A 19,249-nucleotide genomic window follows, 5' to 3' on the forward strand; every position below is an offset into this window, starting at 1 on the left:
TAATGCATGACTGACTCTTATCCCGCCCTATAGGATTTTCAATGTCTGTTAAGAATTCCCTTATTTGTAATATTATGAACCTTAATAATATACAATGTGTCGACCTATAAATTATAAAAAGCAGACATCATCTGACTGACTCTGCTGGTCTGACATTCAAACTTACAATTCAACACTTCACCTTTATGACTTTAATCCACTTCCGAAATATGAAAGGCTGATTTACCCAGATACAAACCTGGAACCCACATGTCACACAAAGATATCTGCAGCAGGTACATTCATCTACTGAGATAGCTTGCTGCAGAGTTTAATGTGCTGTCCTTCTTGGATATCAATCACAGATGCAGAAAACTCAACTTCCTCTTGCTAAACCCCCTTGCATTCTCACTTGACCCTTTCCTTTCACCTAACCTGTCATTCCTTTCCTGAAGCATTTTAAGTTATTTTGTGCATTGCTTTCCACATTTCTGACCGTACCTGCCCGAACTTCTCCCCAACTTCCCTGAAGATTTAAAACAGATGAGATTCAGGCAAGAACCTGCAGGATCCCTCAAACCTACCTGTATCTCTCTAGGATATTCGCAGGATCCCACAGTTCACTTTTGAAAAACTTTGACCATGCTTGCTGAGCATATTCACATTATCACTGCAAAATATATTGCAAGTGATCATTAGAGGTATACAGTCAGCATTTAAGAAAAGTATTGTTTGCAATATGTGTTCAACAAAATAATTTCTTTCTTTATAGCTGCATTTAAAAGAATACCCTATCACCTCAAGATATCTGTTTTTTAAAATCTGGTTGTGCACCTTCCAGCAACTGCTGGAGCGCTGTTAGCTAATGCGCCTCAAACTACGCGTCATGCATCCACAATGAAATAGCTTTAGGTGATCATTAGGAGCTTGACAGTAATTCAAAAGAATTACCACTGAATTCAGTTGCTGTTACTGCAACGCCGTCCTGCAGAATTACCATCAGATCACGAGTGGTGGCACGGTTGTGTTAGTCTTCATTTCTGGAGACCATAAGACTACATGACGATTTGTTCAGAAGTACTACTGCTGTAGTGACACTGATGATTCTTGGCAGTAAAGTGGATGATTCACCTCCAGCCTTACTGCCACATTACCACAATGCCGTACTACCAGTTCTGGTGGTGAATTGGAAAGAGTTACCACTAGTTAAGTATTTGTATTTTTTTTGTATTTGTATTTTGTATCTATTTTTCATTTGTTAAGCGCTATGTGCCAACACGCTGTACAAAAGTCACACCACAGTACAATAAAACAGTTACAAGTTCATGAGGTCAATCAAGAAGATGAACTTTAAGAGAAGAACGAAACAGTGAGTAAGAAGACCCTCATTATTGGTGTGCCGGTCCGGAACAAAATGCTGGTAATTCTAGCTCTGGCTTTTTTCCTGGACCAGCACACTTCAAGTTTGCCAGTGGGGGCCATAGATCTCCCGCCAGGCCTGACCTGCTGGGAGTTGAGGCCCCTACCAGCAAACAAATTCCTGAATCACCTGCACTGTTACAAACAGTGCCAGTGATTCAGGGAATCCCATCCCATGGAGTCTTATCGGACTCCATGGGAACTTACTGGCTCTCCGCCGCTTGTAAAATCCCGGTATTATCCGAAATATCAGGCAGCAGGGACGGTAAGTTCAGTTTGCCGGTATCCCACCGGCAATACCAGAAGGATACCAACATATGTATGGTCAAGGCCATAGAAAGTTAGGAAAGGTTACAGGCATAAAGGAACTAGAAATTGCTAGTAAAGTGGCAGTAATCAAATTACTCGCAAAGCCGTTCTCGTAATGAGGCCCATAGAGTGAAACGGAGGGAGAGACAGCGAGAAAGAGAGCGTAGGGATTGCAGAGATATAGAGAGAGAGACAGTGTGGATATATCTAGTACATAGATATTTCATACTATTATACACTATATAATTCATGTTGAGTTCTGCTTGTTTGTCTTTCTAAATCTATACTTATGGCACTTCTTTTCTTCTTGAGGCTGGATTTAGGGGAGGCATGTCTGTATCTGTAAATGTATAGTCAGACGCCGAATGATGGGGGAGATGACCAGATGGCTAATAACAGGCAGAAACGGAATCCCGCAAAATTTAAGATTGCATAGCTTCTGGTTACTCACAAGGGAGCTGGATCTTTTAATGAATCAGAGGGGTGATCACTGTCAAAATGTGCTAGACCATGCTTCCGCAATCAGTAATTTAGGGATACAGGTGGGATGCAACCTGGCCCCAGGTTTCTATTCTAGTAAAATGACAATTTATTTCGACATTGCTGCCAGAGTTGTGTAATCGCACCTGGAGCATTCCAAGTGCCGAATGGGATTACCACAATAAATCATCTCTGGACCGAATTTCCAGACAGACTCAAGGAATATAGCAAAATTCTACTTTATTATCAGTTTTATAAAGTTGGAAAACCTGGTGAACAAACAGATTGCAGCTCACACTCTCTCAATGCGTTTCGGTTGCACAAAAGGTTTTATACCTCGACATATGTCAGCTATAACATCATTCTACGTGGCTAACAGTAAAATCCTAGGTGGAGGGATTGGTTAAGGAAAACATATATACCTATATTTTTTATAAGTGTTAGTAACATTATTGGAGGACCCTTATCTGGTAGACACACCTTGCACTTCCTCGTACTACGTTAAATGCTGATAATAGCATAACAGCAGCAGTGGATAAGCTTGTGCAACAATGTATGGTCCACCATCACATATTCCCATATGTTTGTTAGCAGCACATCAGCAACGAAACCCAGGTTCCAGGGAACAACGTCAGACAACTGCCTTTCGTAGCTAATTAGCCTACCAACTCTCATCAGCTAAGCCCTAAGCAAAGCTTCTTCTTTATAGTTGACCTTGCTGACTGTTCTCTTCCTCAGAACTTTAAAGGTAGTGAGACCACTCAGTGCTCCAGATAAGATTTTGAGGTGGGAGTATTTTATGCATGAATTTTCAAATTAGAGAGTAAATGCAATTTCAAGAGAGTAAAAATTACTTTTCTCCTCTGCAACAGAGTAAACCTTATCCAACACATACACCCAATGCATACGTAAAATCAGACCCATAGACCAAAAGCGTTATAGATCAAAGTTGTCTGGCTTGTGCAGAGCCCTTCACTTCACATGCAAACAGCACATCCCATCTGGGCACATAGTAACAGCACATCACTCCACTTGATAATGGCATATATCCTCCCTGAACATGCTAGCTACGCATCTCCTCTTGACACATACTAACGAGTACGCCACGTACTCTGTGCACATGGTAAAGGTACATCTCCTTTCAGCATTTTCGGAGATGTGCTGTTAGCATTTGAAGAGCAAATTTCTGTCATTTGCATGTGTAAATTGCACCTTTACACCGTGCGCATGCTAACAGCACATCTCTATGCATATGCTAATGGTAGACATTGTTTTCACGTATTGATAGAACACATTCTGTTTAGCAAGCCTGATATTTGCACACATTGACAGGACATATCTCTACCCATAGTGACCTCAAATCTGTTCTCTGCTCATGCCATTGGCACATCTCTTCTCGTCTGCTAATGGTGCATCTTCTCTGCGCACATACTATTGGGACAACTCTCTGTACATGGGTGCTAACTGCGCGTATATCCACAGAGGAGATGTGCATGCTAACGACATGCCTTCTATGCACATGCTAATGGGATGTATCCTCTCTGCACATGCTAACTGCACATCCCATCCCTGCACATACTAACTGCACATCCTGTGCAGTGATGGGATGTGCAGTTAGTATGTGCAAACTCCACATCCTGTCTGTGCACATTCTAACGGCACATCTCGGCTCTGCATGCTAATGGCACATCTCGGCTCTGCATGCTAATTGCTCTTCTGTTCCATGGCACGTGCAAATGACACATCTTTACTAAGTACATACTGTGGGGACATTTCTTCTCTGTGAGTGCTAACGTAGCATCTCCTCTGCCTATGCTATAAAAAGCACATCTCATCTCTGCCAGTCTTAACGGCAGGGCTCCCTTCTACACAGGCTAAAACGTTGCATCCAAAGAAAGGGTGGAAAGCTACTGGACAGGAGGGCAGCCTGCACTTCCCAAGTTACAATTGCGTGACGCAGCCTTGATGGGTGTGGCACAGAGGGAAGACCGCAGAGGAGTAGCTACTTTCTTACAAGAATTGCAATAATGAAGAATGACCGTTCACACAAGTTACTATCAGTGCTGGAAATGGTCAAAATATACTGGGGCCAAATGTACCCGATTTTCCCCCCTCCCATTTCCTTATTCAGCCTGACTCGAACATGTCCTCGCCAGCCCCCACCCCAATGCCCAACAGTGCTCCCCTGGCATTCTGCTCTGTTTTGCTGTAATAAATCAAGTACCATTCGAAATGGGATAATAACCGTTACCACAGTGCTTAAAAGCTGAGGGAATTTGGCTAAAAGCGCTATGTAAGAACACATACTCCCGTTCGACCTGTTATTGGCATAGCCTCCGTACACATGCAGCAGCACATCTCCTCTCTCCACATGCTAACAGCATCTCGTTTCTGCATGCGCCAGTGGCACATGGCCTCCCTGCATGTGCTATTGGCAAATATATTCAGTTCAGGCTAATGGAACCGTTCATCCCTGCATGGGGTAATGGCCCACCCCTCGTGGTATAGCCCAAAAGCAAGCGCACGTCTTAGTACAGCCATGATAACTTTATAAATTATACATTACAGAGCAGGTTTGCAACAGGCAGCAAGTAAAGGACCAATTGCAGATGTGTTGGCTCCCGCCCCTTTATTTTAGCACTTTGAGGGGAGGGGTGGGGATGGCTGTTGGCTTGTGAGAATAAGCCGACCTACCGGACCTCTCTCCCATGCAGGGGCACAACAACACCTACATTTTGGGGGTCAGGCGGGGGGAATTAAGTTGTGATGGGAGGGGCCACTTCAGAAAATAGGCAGGGCAAACATGGAGGCTCTGTTCCCACTGTTGTACCCACCTCCTCCCATGGTCTGGTGTGGGGAAAAATTATTGAATAGTATATTTTAAAGCGCAATATGCAGAGAGGTGATGGAAGACTTTCTTGAAAGTAACAGCTTTAAAGGCATGGTCTAGTAAAAATGTTTATTGTCCCAACGGGTCAGCCATGTTTTTTTAAGCCTAAGTGGCTCGATTTTAGAAAACTTTCCTATGGACCTTACCCGAGTTTTCGTCCATTAAACGCACGCAAAAACAAGCACCAGGGAGCCGCCATTTTCTGATAATCCTATCTTTTGCCCGATCGCCCTGGCAGACCTGCTTTTGCGGCACTAAATCAATTCCCCCGCCCCTGAGCCTGTCATCAGCAGACTCGTACCGCCCATTTCCCAACGCCAAAGCACGTCTTGTGTCAACATTCGCTGCGCTCCAGCTAATGACGTGTCGCCATGGAAATGGCAGGACGCCTCTCTCCTCAATAAGTATAAACAGACCGTTTCACAACACACAGCAGCAGATTCTCGATTCCATTCCTCTCTCTGTGTTACTTTGAGTATTCTGTGACTCGTTTCAGTGCTCTGGTCAGCTACCTTCGCCGCTTGTAGCCCGTGTGAACAGATATCAGTACCACCGCTATAAATTATTTTAGTTTGTTTAACACACAATGGCTACAATAATGCCCTACATGTACGAGCCCGAGTATACCGAGGAGGAACTACTGGAAAGGGAAGCACGCGAAAACGATGAGGACTCGGACGGCAGTTGGCAGGACTAATCAACAGATGAAGAGCCTGGGCCTAGTCGAATGGACGGCGTCTCCCCCTGGTGCACATGCAATCGGTGCGAGCTAATGGCAACTGAGGACGAGAACTGCTGCTGCCGAGAAAACTCGGGATGCCTGGCCTACATTTCGGAAGGCGAGCCACGACTGCAATGCATCACCGAGCTGCCAGATTTCAGGGCAGCCTGCCTCACATGGGCCGTGTTGAGAATAATGATGGTGCTTATGCACGAAATTCGAGCAACTGTTCGTCCTCTTAATCCGAGTAACGTGTAAGTATACTCTGCTTGTCATGCCACTCCTATTTCATGTTCTTCTATTATATCCAAAATTACATCTACATATCATTGTAACGCATGTAAGTTATTCAATAGTGTGCATTGTCTAGATAGCATTTTTCCGTGTAAAATGCCATTAGTTACAAGAATTGTCATTGACAACAAACGTTTATTAAACTTATCTGGGTCATTTAAAAACAGTTTGTTTCATTCCTTTTCACAGGTGGTACAGGCTGGTGGCCTATCGTTCCTTTACATGGTGGCTTCACAGGAGGCTTGGACATCGCGTTCGAAGAGTGATACCCGCCTGTGCCGTTCGTGCCATTAGAGAAACGTTCCTGAGTGACAGCGGTCAGTACAGGGGATTTTCTCTCGCTGTGATGCAACCTGACCTGTATAATCTTTAAAGTCTTGTATTTTTGTGTCATGAAAATAAGATATAAAATAAAACACCACATATATTTTAACAACGTCTGTCTCGATTTTTTAAATGAATCAAGTGTGTCTACATTCAAGGATGGACGTCAGACACCTGTGCTCCGAATGGGTGAAGGTCTGGTCGCTGTGAAGCAGGGTGGTCACTATCTATCTAAGCTAACATAACATATTCTCGATAATGCATGCACTAAATAACACTTGTTCAAAGTCTTTCAGTAGGTTATGTCTCTATAAAAGTCACACATATATCTATACTAACAATTACCATTGGATTATACAGGCCCTAGGGTCTTGGCCACTATAATACACCGGTTGAAGTGTGGGTCTGTGCTCACAAGAATCTCCGGTATGTGGCATTTGTTATTGATAAGCAACGATATACTATCATTGATATAAAGGCGATATACTGTATATTGATATAAAGGCGGTTCACGCCGGTGGATGCGCGCTGGCATGGGGGGCTGTGACGGGCGCAAACGGCCAAGGTGCCAAACTACATGTACACTTCAAAAGGTGTCCCATGCCAAGGGGTCATCGGTCACATGGCCTCCTCAGACCCCGTGTCTCCAGGCAGGCCTCCCCTGAGGCAGGCCGCCCCTCTGCAATCCACATAAGTGTGTCTCCATTCAGCAGTCTTCCTGTGCCTTATCTGCACGCCCCAGGGCCATCCATCCCACCCCCCTCTATCAAAGGCGGTTCACACCCGGGGATGAGCGCTGGCATGGGGGGCTGTCCGGGCGCGAAAGGCAAAGGTGCCAAACTACATGTACACTTCAAAAGGTGTCCCACGCCAAGGGGCCATCGGTCACATGGCCTCCTCAGACCCCGTGTCTCCAGGCAGGCCTCCCCTGAGGCAGGCCGCCCCCTTAATACCACGACATACATACGTCATTAATTCACAAACACACCCCAGTTTCTAATACTTTAAAAACCACTCGATATGTCTCATGAGAACATCTTTGGGCTTTGCAAGTCAACTCTTGAACGTGCTACCTGGGAACCACTGAGATCTATGCTAATCTGCTTGTCGTCGTGCTATCCGTGAACTCTGTGACCGACCGCTTAGAGCATACCCATCAGTGCGCTACCTGTGGCCATCCACCTATTCTCCCGCAACATACTGCTCTGCTTGCTGAACCCAACTGTTTGTTGGTCAAGGTAAGGCCATGTTTCCTGGTTATATTTCGCAGATTTTTAAATTTATATCTATTTTCCAGTAGAGTACAAAATAGTGCTATGTTCATTGGTCTCATTGGTATTGACTTGAGTTTCCATTGCTATGCTATCAATAGATCTATTTATTTTCATCTGTGACTATTGTGATTGAATTGCATCCTTCGGGGGTCCAGTCAATAATGTTAGCATGTTTCCTTCTTGTGCAAGACAGAACATCCAAGGGATGAGTCACATGTTCAGATTTCAGTCACATCAATTATACATTTCTGCAACTTATGCAAATACTAAGCAGCACATAATGAACTGGTATAGTTCCTGCGACCAAAACAACCTTGCATTGATCATTGTATGATTCATTTACTTTTGTATCAAATCTTTACTCTTGAAGATTGTATAATAATGTCGATATTTACTTTTCAGATTCATCAACAATGCCTGCCTGTTCGATTAGCGGTTGCCCTTCGAAGACCCATGCAAAATCTGAAGGAACTACAATGCATGTATTCCTGAAAACTGTTGATCGAATAAGAGAATGGGTCAGACATTGCGGATATCCACTGTATGAGCTGGAAAGTAGAGTCCAACAAGTCTTAGAGGACAAGAGGGGTGATCGATACCGCATCTGCATCCGGCACTTTTACTTGGACATGTACACAACTTCTTGGGTAACAAAGAAGAATAAACGGCGAACGACACGGAAATTGCGCGAAAACGCTATTCCCACTCTATTCGTCCACATTCCGCCACCGGTGAGTCAAGTGTCCGGATTTAGCTTTAGGCCTTGCGGTAGTGTGTAGCCGAATGGATTAATAGATATTGTAGGTGTTCTATCCCTTGTAATAATTTCGATATTGATATGAGTGTATACTTTTTTGAATAATGACATTTATCAATATATTCTTTTTCGATTTCATAACCCACAAACGCAATGTATATATATATGGGGACAGGGAACTGTGCTGTATTGAGCATTTTTCAAGTATTCTGTCGGCTTACATGGCTATTTTTAATATTGGCATTTCATTATCGATCATTAATTGACCTTTACAACTTCTTGACTATCCCTTGAATCTGAAGCAAGAACATTCTACATCCTTGACGTGGTTGCAATTATCAATCACTTCTAGCGCGTATCAGGTAATCTTACTAGGCTAATCCGCTACAGACTTGTTTTATGCATGCCAAGTAATAGTTTTATTCTATCGTGTAATTATTTTACAGAATGTTTGGTTACTTCTATCCAATTAATATACACCTTAGTTATCGTCCACTGGTGTTTGTTTTCAGTTATAATTAGTGTTATCCATACTAATGCAAGTACTGTCTTTCAGGGAGATGCTGAAGCGTCCGCCACATCTACAACGTTTCTAGATGTTCCTCACCAGCAGGAGGTATGGATACTGACAGCTCCATCGAGCGTCATCATCAGAGCTGGAATTCTTGTCGTTTGATTGTTCTACACAATGTTTCATTCGTGGTTAGCCGTTGATATGTACCTGTGCTGTCGACCCAGGTGTATTTTATGTTTTCGCAATTGTAATCCTCACTAATGCAAGTACTATGTTTCAGGCAGTTGATGGAGCGTCAACCCCTGCACTTGATGCAGAGCCTGACATTCAAGTATACGAATCGGCGCAACAGCTTTAGGAAGTGCGCACTACATTTGCAACATCCATAAATATTCTTCAGCAGCACGAGTCATGGATAATGACAGCTCCATCATGCGTGATCATATAACGTGATTCCATTTGCTATACTTTCTTCCCTATTAACGCAAGTGCTGTGTTTCAGGGAGACGACGGAGCTTCCACCACAATCACAACATCTCATTTAGATGATGCAGATGTAAAGGAATCGTTGAAATAAGTCGATGAAATGTGATCATATTTGGATTTTCCTTGATTCTTTTGGACAATGCATCTTTTGCGGTTATCTCTTTATATGTACCTGTGCTTTCGACCCCAAGTATGTGTTATGTTTCCAATATTGAAAACCATACTAATCGAAGTGCTGTGTTTCAGGGAGACGACGGAGCTTCCACCACAATCACAACATCTCATTTAGATGACGCAGATTTAAAGGAATTGTTGAAATAAGTCGATGAAATGTGATCATATTTGGATTTTCCTTGATTCTTTTGGACAATGCATCATATGCGGTTATCTCTTTATATGTACCTGTGCCGTCTACCCCAAGTGTGTGTTGTGTTTCCAATATTGAAAAGCATACTAATGCAAGTACTGTGTTTCAGGGAGATGCGGATGCCTCCTCTCCAATACAACCATTCATGGCAGTCCATGCAGAGCCAGAGGTATGGATACTGACAGTTCCATCGAAATAGATCATCACTGGTCGAATACTTGTCCTTTGATTGTTGCACACAATGTTTAAATCGTATTTGGCTATTGAGATGTACCTGTGTGTTCGTCCTCACGTGTGTTTTATGCTAACAATATTTTGATACATAGTAATGAAAGTACTATGTTTCAGGGAGACGATGGAGCCTCATTCCGTGCTGTCTATGCGGATACAGAAAATATAGTCCTTGCAGCGCAAGAGGAAGGAAACGAATCGGAGCTACAGCGTGCAGATGTTGAAGGTCGAGTCAAAAAAGTTGCAAAGAAAAAAAAACAAAAAAGGTTAGTTACAAACAGTTCATAACTTTAAAAAACATTTTGTGGTGGGGACTATTTTATGTTTTTTTCCAGTCAATTCTACTACACTCCATCTTGTGTTTAAACTGAACATCCCTTTTCCAATATCTCCTCCAGTTACCCGTTGGTGTCAGAACTATACACACACAGACAGTGAAGCGAATGAGAGATGTGGCTTGCCAGACCGTGTACACTATGGAGGAACTATTAATTGAGGCGAGGCGTGTTCAGGCTCGAGATGCTCATGTCCAATGGCCAGAACATGAATTAACTGTGTTTGGAGACTACAGCAAAGTTGCATTGGACCATAGCTACAGTGCGACCGGACCACCACAAGAAGATGTTATTGAATGTATTGAAGATAGCTCTGAAGTAGTTGCAGATCAATTTACACAATCTACACCCGCCAAAAATTTGCCACCAAAAAACCTGTCGACATTGTTGTGTTCTCCCATCAATGTTGAAGTATTAGATGTTGAAATGACAGTGAATGAACCAGCCGCAGCATCCATAGACGCATCAGAACTTAATATCAGCGATATTACTTTCCAATGTGTTGAAATCTCCACAACGTCAAAGGCCGAAACAACGTTGGCGCAGGATGACAGTCTAATGAAAGAGAGCAAATACATTGTATTCGACAGTTGTTTGATGGAAATTATAAGTATGCTGAAATGTGTGCGTTCCATTAGAGGGAATGTATGTGGGAAGCCATTGATTAATGTGACGCGTCAAATAAAAGGCAGTAACTTCAAAATAAATGCTGCCTGTAGATTAAATCATAGGTTCTCATGGTCTGCACAACCAATGCTGGGGAAAATGCCAGCAGGCAATCTACTGTTTGCAGCTGCATCACTTTTTAGTTGCTCCAGTTTTAGAAAGTTAGAGGCTTTCCTTCAGTTTGTGGGACTCCATTTCATTTCTAAAGCGCTGTACTACACATACCAACGTGATTATCTGTTTCCGGCCATTAGTGATGCTTGGAGAATTGAACAATTGTCTCTAGCAAGTACATTCGAAGGCAAACGATTCAGGCTAGCCGGCGATGGACAGTGCGATAGCCCTGGATTTTCTGCCAAGTACTGCACCTACCACTTTCAGGACATGGATAGTAAGAAAATTGTGAGTTCGGTGGTCGTGCAGGTAACACAATGTACATCGTCAGTGGCCATGGAGAAACTAGGATTTATAAAATCAGTGGAACATCTACAATCGAGGGGGATGCACATCGACCTCATAGCCACGGATAGACACGTTTCAATTACCAAGACAATGAGAGAGCAGTTCCCACATATTAAACATCAATTTGACGTATGGCATCTTGCTAAATCAATCAATAAGAAAATCTCGGCTGCAGGAAAAAAAAAAGGTTTTGAAAGTATTTTGCAGTGGTCACATTCTATCACCAACCATCTTTGGTGGAGCTCAAAAACTTGTGAGGGGTCAGTGGAAATACTACTTGAAAAATGGCGGTCACTGATGCACCACTGTACCAACGTTCACCGCTGGACAGCAAATGAACATTTCCACCAATGTGAACATGGCCCTTTGTCCCCAGAGGAGGCACGGAAGAAGAAGTGGTTGATTCCATCTTCACCGACACACAAAGCCATTGAGAAGATTGTTTTTCGACAAAACTCTATCAAGAGATTTGAGAGGACTGACAGAATTCTGTCACACAGGAGATTTGGAGGAGTTCCACAATATGTGCCTAAAGTACAGGCCAAAGCGCTTGCATTTTAGCTTTCGGGGCATGAAACATCGCACTCTACTAGCGGTCTTGGCCCATAACAGCAATGTCGGACGTGAACAATCTAGGACTAGGGGTAAAGTAAGGATGCCTCGCTACACTAAGGTGTTTTCAAAACGAAGTAAGCAATGGGTGATCAAACCAGTCTATGATGAAATGCAGTTCGACTTTGTGAAAGGCCTTATTGTTGCTGTGTTAGAGAAGCACAGATATGGAATTTTGGACGTTTCTGTACAGAGCAGTGATCCATTGCCACCGAACATTGCGACTGTGCCATGCCCACCCGATGCACAGCTTAAATAATTGCAATACGATTGTCTTTTTGTAAATAAATGTTATTGTACAGTGTACCTGTAAACCTAACCCCTAACTTCACCATCATGGGTGGCGACCAAGCTGGGTGTCATCTTTGAATTCTCTCTATTCACCTCACATATGTGTATGTATATATTTTTCTCATGTTTCATCTCATGTAAATGTAAATGCTGCGCACTGTTAACGGAGGGGAGGCTTGCGTATTGCAAATAATAAAACAAACAAACAAACAATAAATCTCACTTTTAACTCAACTCCTGTGGTACTTTATACTTTCCCTGACCTTCCGCCAAAAATTAAATGTCTCAATTTGGGCTGCAAAGCTCGCAGACAACGGTGACAAAATTGGGGCACTTAGAACGCGCCAGCCAAGCAGGCCGTGGCATTTGGGAGAGAAGCCAGTTCCCATTTGCACATTGAGGCGCACTACATAGATGGATTCTAAACTTCAAGTTCTCATAGATGCCTATACTACGTGATGTTGCAAATAAAGAATGCGAAGGACAGTGCCCAGATGAGGCCCACAAGTCGCACTGGAAGTATGAGGATCTATTGTTTGTTGACCTTGAGACAGGGACCATGCCGAAAGAACTGCATTTGAAGGGAGTGCGCAATAACGTAAGAGACGATAAGGCAGAAAATTCAGAAACTAGACCGAGTTTCAGTTTTAGGTCAGTATACGAAAAATCATTGTTAAGAGCACGGTCCGTTTTACAGACTGCATTACGAAGAGACACAATGGAAATTTCAAATATAATGTAAGTAAATCTTTACACACTTTTATACCGGAATGAAGATTTAATGAATGGATGCATGAATAAATGAATGAATGAAGAGCTAGGAAAAGCAAGTAAAACTGTTCGTAGTGGACACATGGGCATGCAGGTCCACTGGTCTCACCAATCTCGCTCCATGGCCCAGCCACTTTTCCCTGCACTACGGGACTGTCTCTGTATCCTTCAGCCCCTTCTCCAGGCATTTATCTTGCACTTGCCACCAGCTGGCCCTATTATTTAATTTGTATTCAACTAACCTTGTACAGCCCATTCCCATGCGCGATCAGAAAAACACCTGTCCTAGTAGGATCGTTGTCTGTCTGCCCTTGTTCCCCACCTGCCTCGTCACGCCTAGTAACACTTGAGTATAGGCGCGTTACAAATGCCATATCATATATCATATCATTCCTCACGCATGTAGACTGTCGTTTATCATTGTGTGTTGGCCTCGATTTATCTCGTTACTTTTCGCATTGATTTTAGAGACGAACATACTCCATTGAACTACCCTTGCAAGCAAATAGTTTCTGATCGGCCGTAATAAATAAAATGAGTAATATTAATGAAGTTCGGCTAGCGAGACTAATTATCATTTTTTTGTTTTCATAACAGGTATTTGATCCCTTACTGCCACTGCCATCTGTTTGAGACACCGGCGGATGGATTCTTCAGCAGACACCTGCAGCTTTGTGTCAACAACTGGAGCACGATCACCATATTATGGGACGATCGCCAAGGGCCCGCATGCCCTTACGCTGTACTAGTGGCTAGAAGCAACATAACAACCTTTAGGCTGGACTAGTGCCTAGTTGATGGAACAGCCTTGCGGTTCACCGCGCTTCCAAAGTGATTCTTTTTACGAAAATGAACACCCTGTGTACCATAAAGGAACACCGCGTGACTCAAGATGAAACGGAACAGTTATTGCGGATACAGATAAAAGAAAATAAATGGCTTCCGGAGTTCATATGGCAATTGCTGAATATTCTCTAAACATTTAATGTCAAATAAATGTACTTTACCAAATGTACCGTGTTGCTGTTTCATTGTAAAGTACAGTTTCATATTCCGAATTGTGGCGCGCTGTGTTGTGAGTTGATCTGTGTTGGTTTCCGGGTTCTGTGTGGAGTCGCGCAGAAGACGACTGGGCGCGTTTGCCTACGCAGCACAGTAATGTCACGGGGAGAGGCGGGGAATATGAATGTTTTGATAATGTCAGGCTCAGGGGCGGGGGAATTGATTTAGTGCCGCAAAAGCAGGTCCACCAGGGCAATCGGGGAAAAAATAGGATTATCAGAAAATGGCGGTTCCCTGGTGCTTGTTTTCGCGTGCGTTTAATGGACGAAAACTCGGGTAAGGTCCATAGGAAAGTTTTCTAAAATCGAGCCACTTAGGCTTAAAAAAACATGGCCGACCCGTTGGGACAATAACAAATTTTACTAGACCATGCCTTTAAAGTTCTACTGCGTTTGTTCAAGTACATTTTTCTGAGCACACACAGTAAAACTTTAACACTGCCAGTTTGGAGGAAAGACTTCCCTCACCGCCCTGCCTATCAAAAAACAAGTGCACACATCCAGGGGTGCACCTAGGCTAAAATGTAGGCTGGGGCTAACCCTTCAAATATTGGGAGAGGCACTAACGTCAGAGACTGTGGAGGAATGGCAAACTTTCTTGTGTAGGGGCATCTAACTTCATTACTCATTGCAATAAGAATATTCTAGTGCAGCTTCAATGTTACTATCATTTAACTGCTCTCTCCTTTGAGTTTGAAACACCCACTTCTTGCAGAACCTGAAGGTCCTAGAAAGTATGAAAATGGCAGATGGTGTGCAATGAAAGACTCAATGGCCCTCATTACAAGTCAGGCGGTGGACCATGGTGCTATTAGCACCATGGTCCATGCCGGATTCCGCCATGGTGGATGGCGGGATTACCGACCCATTCCAAGGTGAGTGGGGCAGTAATTCCCATTCACCATTTGCCCTTCCCCATTCCCATTTTTGCCCCATAGGGCATAATGGGGAAGGGGAAGGCGCTAATTACGGCACCGTAAATTACGGTGCCGTAATTAGCACCAAGGTCGCTTAGCGCCTTGGACTTTAACGCCTGCAAAAAGCAGGCTTTAAAGTGTGAATCAGGCGTTAAGAGTTTAACGGCGCCAACGGCGCCGTTAAACCCTTAACGCCTGACTTGTAATGAGGGCCAATATCATAGCAGAACAGGGCATTGCAGAGTGTGGGTCAGTACTCTGGACGGCCCAAGCATCTTCAGTTGCTGGGAGCAACAGGGGAGAAAATGTAATGGTGGTTCTACCACAGTCTGCTATACTAGAATCTCTGGCGGACTGACTGGCTGGTGACACTATGTCTACCTGTCAAATCCAGTGTTACAAGAATGGGGGAGGGCCAGTGCAGCAATAATGCAATTCTATGCAGCAGTATTGGTCCCACTAGCAGAGGAGCACCAGTATACACCAATGGGTCCCTACACTTATTAAGACTGTCCTTTTGTAAGGGTGTAAACTTATAAGCACTCCCATTTTTGCAATTGAAGTCAGGGTGAGATTACATTATTTGCCCAGCATCACACACTTACGCTAAACAGCGAAGATGGGATTTTAACCCGCTCTTTAAATTTGGGCATGGCCACCTTCTTCTGCGCTTTACTTGGAACAAAACGTTTAGTTTTGGGTGTCAAGACCTACGATAATACTGTCCTATAGAGTTTACTTGCATAGTACAGCATGTAAATCCTTATAGCAGCATTTTGTGCCAAAATAATATCACTGTACCTTTATTTTCCACATCCTGCATGGAAAACTAGAAGATGCAAAAGGCAAAACATCCTGGATTTACCCAGTTTATTTTCAGCGCTTTAAAAACACCCCAAAAAATAAGTTGTGCCATAAACTCACTTAGGTTTGGAGATTCGTAACACATTTCCAGCATGTTGTTATGTATGGTTATTAAACAATATTCAACTAAGGAAAACAAAGCAAACTTTACTTTTTAGCATATCAAGCTATTGGACGTAAAAGGGTGCATGCTTTATTGTGTTGCTCGCTTAGCTGTCACAGATTTGGTCTTTCAGTTGGAAATTCACCATATGCATAAGAAAGGCTATGCTGCTGACTAAAGAAATGCTACAGTGCCATCTAGTGGTGGAAAGTATGTTTTTTATTGAATAAATCAAAGCGTACATGATACGCAGTAGAAAATTAAATCATCCGTATTTGCCATAATTACATGCATAAAAGGGCATGATACGCACGCCATATGGAGGGCTGAGTCCACTGCTTTCCATTTCTGGAGCTTTATGAATAGGCCTTAGTTTCCAGTCCTGGCCCACATGTGAGGAGATCATTATTTTGTCCATGCTGTCCTTCTAATTGGTGCTATTTAATTCAATTATATTAATTGCTATTACTCTCCCTGGCCTCTGGAGACTTCGTTGATCCACTCTGCATGCACTTTCTGCATCTTTAATTGTACAATAATTGGCAATCACAACTGTTCTCTCCTTTACTTATTCTAAGCGAAATATGTCCAGCGTATGTAGTTTATCCTCTTTGATTCCTTTCAAGCCTTGCAGTTGTCTTCTTGCTGTGGCATCCTTGATCTTCAGCCAAGCAAATACTCTTTGTTCTTGCTCAAATCTGTATTGCAGTGTCTGTCAGCTCTGCAGCCTTAGTCTTTCTCCTCTCAAGGCTTCTTGCTTACTAGTATACAATGCCGATGTTCATTTTCTCAATATGGCCACTTTACCTGCATTCAATTGCCTACTTAATCAAGTTCCTACGTTGTTTTATCTATCTCGCATTTCTACGTATATACATTTACTACGTCTCTTGTTACTTATCATCTTAGTGTGCATGGTTTTCTTTCTATTGGCATGTGTTTGCTTCATCACTTCAGTCACATCTTCATTCTTTAGATATTCAATTGTTGGTTTCAGTGCGTCCTCGTATCTTCTCTTCTTCATAACGTCACTTCACATCTGTCAGACTTTACTTATAGTTTGTCTATGTCCAGTGGTGTCTGCAGGCTCATGTCTACAACACCAGTTAGGAGATACATTTGGTACGGTTGTCTGAGCGCATAACGTCTCTCATATCTCTGATGTAGTATAGGGATGATACCAGGTGTCATGCACAGTGTCTTCTTGCTATTCTTCCAGTATGACGGACGTGAGGAGTGGGCCCTATAAATGAGGTGGACTTCTGTGTCTCTGCATAGTCATACCTGGATTTTTCTATCATTCAAGTACAGAGTTGTGGCAGTAAAAACACTGGCCTCAACCTGCATAACCTATTGAAAAACAGCATGGCTGGGTTTCCCCATATGAATAATAAAAAGGACTGGGGAGGTCGAGCTATGCTGCTTGTTCTTTGATTGGACTTCATCCTTTAGACCATGTTACTGTAGCTATCTATCCCATCTACTGACTCACTTTGGGGTACATTTAACTTTTCTATGGAGATCATTTTGGGGCTGTTTGCACATAACAGCAGAAAAGCTTGTGCCATGTAATTTTAACTATTTGTAAGTGCAAAAAGAAGGAGTAACATAGGTGGGATCGCCTTAACCTCTTACTGCTCTTCATTGTGCAAATTGCATAAATGCTATCTGCCACTTAACCTTGGCATGCGGCATTAACAAGAGATTCCTATGGAATGTAGTCCACCTGCTGTTAGCACTTGTGAAAAGCAGGCAGATTACATAGGAATAAAATACATGAAGATCTCTATAGTGGAGCGCATGGGGGATATGGAAACGATAATTGTACGTCATGCCGCTGTTTTAGGTTACAAATCAAATAAAAATCTGCCGTCCCTTAAAAACTAGTATTGGCAATGCCAAGAGTTTGGGCTTTTGTGTAGGCATGGGAAAGAAACTTGCCAGACACCGCTGTATTGGTATTAACTACCCATTGTTGGAAGCAGGTTTAAAATGATGCGAGTACCTGGGCATCTAATAGTAGTGCCTGGCAAAAGCTTAAAACTAATGTACAAGCTAGACATTTTGGCTTTGCCAATGCTTGTTTGAAACAGGACTTCAGTGGCTTTGCCAATGCTTGTTTTTAACAGGACGTCAGTGAAGGACACACAGAGTGTTTATAAATCAAGTGGCTGAAGGAAGGCCTGGTAAGACAGTTTTATTATACCAGTAGCGTGTTTACAACTCCAGTTAAGTCAGTAACTCTCAGAAGACTGCTCTGAACAAACACTAGCAGTCACTTTGAATGCAAAGCCTGATGGTAAGGCTTGATCAAGGTGAGCTCAAAGAGTTCCCATGAGGAGGTGTTTTGGGCGGGCAGAGGCAGGAATGGGTGGGATTGGCCATCACCAATGGTTGTGTCATTTACACACAGACTTTCTTTGGGTTTTGGCCAACTTCTGGGGAAAATGGTTTGATAAGAACCCACTGAGTCCATCCTTTACCGTACATGTTTAGCTTCCAATCGTCCATTTGCAAGCCCCTGCCTGCTCTTCCAACTAAGGATAGGAGGTTGCTGATGTGGTCATGGGGTGATGATAAAGCCCAAGCCGTCTACTATTTGCTGATGTGAAGGGAGGGGGGATTCCTTCGCTCTTAAAAAACTAGAAGTAAAAGAGTAGTATTGGAGCCAAAGGGAGTGACTAAGGGAGTCATTTTCCCTCTGGGTGCCATTTTGCAAGTTCCCCAGATCAGGAAACGTGTAAAGACATGCATTACACATGAATATATGCAAGCAGATTCCATAGAAATATAGATACCATGGGCGTAAATTGAGGGGGGTCAGGGGTGTTTGTCCCCCCCAACTTTCATGGCACACCATTTTGTCCCCATTCATTTAGCTGGTGTCACTTTTCTTCAGATGTCATTTCCCCCCCAAAATTTTCAGCAAAGTTACTCCACAGATAGATACCCCATACTTGTTAGCATTAAGGGAATTCAAATATTTGTTTTGCGATGGAATGTTTTATTGAAAAGAAGATACACCAGAGTAAACATATAAAAAAGTAAATATACAAAGAAATGGTGTACAATTAGTCATTTCAAGCATAGCACAAATCTACAGCCTTCCTAGGTGTAATAGT

At 43.0% G+C, this 19,249-nt stretch overlaps 1 protein-coding gene across 1 annotated transcript in view; it reads left to right on the forward strand.

Annotated features, from left to right (window-relative positions):
- LOC138473788 (pneumococcal serine-rich repeat protein-like) overlaps positions 1-19,249 on the forward strand; it is an 80,145-nt gene that overhangs the window by 22,961 nt on the left and 37,935 nt on the right. The gene's annotated exons all lie outside the window — the stretch shown is intronic.

Source organism: Ambystoma mexicanum, chromosome 1p (assembly GCF_040938575.1).
Source record: "Ambystoma mexicanum isolate Mex_15411 chromosome 1p, UKY_AmexF1_1, whole genome shotgun sequence".
NCBI lineage: Eukaryota > Metazoa > Chordata > Amphibia > Caudata > Ambystomatidae > Ambystoma > Ambystoma mexicanum.